Genomic DNA, 2,223 nt, shown 5'->3' on the forward strand with positions numbered 1-2,223 from the left:
TTTTTAAGAAATTCTGCCAAATCTCTTTCAAAATTGCTGTGCCAACATATTCTCACTAGTCATGCATGAAAGTTAATGTATCTCCCACCTTGCCAATATAAGGCTACCATTTTAATTTTTGCCAAGCTGGTACAACTCATTGCATCAAATGTGTTTGAATTTTATATTCTCTGGGTAACTAGTACAGTTACATATATTTTTAATATAGTTATTAGACAGTTGCATTTCCTCTCTTTGAAATTTTATTTATGACATTTAAAGAAGAAATGCAACACTTCTGTTGAATGTATTATAATAAATTTATCTTTTAGCTATATTTTGTGAAAGTAGTTTTTGTTGAAGTAATGTTATTTATATATCCTGGATATCTGTTTAAATTGTGTTATAAATGCTTTCCCCTATTTTATGACTTGTTTTTTTTAACTTTAACAATGATGTATTTTATAATTTTAAATAATTAACTTTGAAATTACATGATTAAAATTTATTAAACTTGTTCTTCATAGCATTTTCAGGACTTTCCTAAAGCCATAAACATATTCTTTCATTTTTGTTAAGGTTTTGTTTGTATATTTAGATGTTAATCCATCTAGGATTAATTTTTGTGAGTAGCAGGTAAGAGATAGGGTTTGAACTTTATTTTTTCCAGATGAGAAATCTGTTGTTCCAATATGATTTAGTGATTATTTCGTTTTCTCACTGATAGATGCCACCTAATTTATATGGGACATTCTCGTAGATACACATTTGGTTTTGACTCTCAGGTTTGTCACATCTAAATTTTTAAAATTATAGCACTTACAAATATCAGGACTTTAACTATTATTGGCAACCATTATGATCCTCATTCATTTAACAATGTGTATTTAGTGCCTACTATGTGCCACACTATTCTAAGCGCTGGGAGAAAACAGTGAATTCAATAGGCCAAGTCCCTGTAATGAAGGCTGTTACAGTCTATACTGGGGGGTAATGGGTGCTGAAAACATCAACAACCAATGGGTATGATACAGCTGATATGCAAGATATTAAGCTTAAAAATTTTTGACATTCTCCTATAGTAGTGTTAAAAAATATAGATCCAATTTAGCTGTGCCAAAGTCTATATAACACATTTTTGTTTTGCTTGTTTTAACTGAACCATTTCTAGACTTCATATCAGAGGTAATCAGGGTGCAAAATTTTGAAAGCATAGAAAAAGTATAGTAAGTCCTTTTCCCTCAAAAATTTTAAATCTACATGGAGAAATGAGACATAAGAAATCAAAGATATGATGTAAGTAGACAAATGAAATAATAAATGAGAGACTTCAAGATAGTACAGCATTAATTTTCAAATTAACAGTACAAACCATAAACACCAGGCCATGTTGAGGGACCAGGTCATTATGATGTGCAAAGATTGATCTGGACTCTGAGTGTAGCTGTGGAAATGCAAATAAGTGGACACAAAAGCCACGCATTGTTAATAGAGAGAAGTCCTCATTTCTTATGTCATTTTTATTGAAATGGAAAAAAGGTCCGTTAAAAAATAGGATGAAAAAGCAGTATGAGGATAACTTTTGAGAAGGCTTTAAATAACTAAGAAAAAAAAAACAGCAAAAGCTTCGTCACAACCCAAGGCCAGATCAGTCCATATGTCCTCCGTTAGCCCTTGCTAGGCTGTTCCCATGCTTTCAGCACAGAGTTATCCACATGAAGAACCATCCTGCTTCCTAAACTGGGGTTTAGTGTCAGGTCACCATGGGATTGCACCAGCCAACTGAGAACTGGTCAGGTGCAGTGGCAGGTGGCTAATAAATAATTAATAAGTTTTTATTATATGTTATATCAATCAAGGGAAATTAAAAAGAAACACAAAACAACTTTTAAGCAGTAGAAGGACATGGTCAATATGTGGTTTCCAAGAACAGGCACTCCTGGAAGCCTGGCAGGCGGGGCTGCCCTAGGCAAAAACCTGTCTTCTCTACTTTTTTCCTTTGAGTCTCCTCTTCTCCCCAAGGTGCTCAATGTCATCGGGCTGTCCTTCCTTTCTGTGATAGTACCCTTTTGTATTTTGGACCTTCCAGAAATACTGATTGTTCTTCTCTAAGTTTCAGCCCCAAAGAAAAATTAAATGTAGTCTGTCTCATCTATAATGAATCTAACGATGACCTATATTCCTCGGTCAACATGGCTGCTCCTGAATATATCTCTCCTGTGAAATACATTTGTACTATTTGCT

General features: G+C 33.8%; 1 non-coding gene across 1 annotated transcript; it reads right to left on the reverse strand.

Moving 5' to 3' along the window:
* Positions 1-1,659: 1,659 nt before the first annotated feature.
* On the reverse strand, positions 1,660-1,789 carry LOC129071041 (small nucleolar RNA SNORA65). Its single transcript, XR_008529201.1, has one exon. It is a non-coding gene; the product is annotated as a small nucleolar RNA SNORA65 (small nucleolar RNA).
* Between the last annotated feature and the right edge of the window lie 434 nt (positions 1,790-2,223).

Source organism: Pteronotus mesoamericanus, unplaced genomic scaffold (assembly GCF_021234165.1).
Source record: "Pteronotus mesoamericanus isolate MK-2021 breed Mesoamerican mustached bat unplaced genomic scaffold, CSHL_Meso_final contig_25, whole genome shotgun sequence".
Classification (NCBI taxonomy): Eukaryota; Metazoa; Chordata; class Mammalia; order Chiroptera; family Mormoopidae; genus Pteronotus; species Pteronotus mesoamericanus.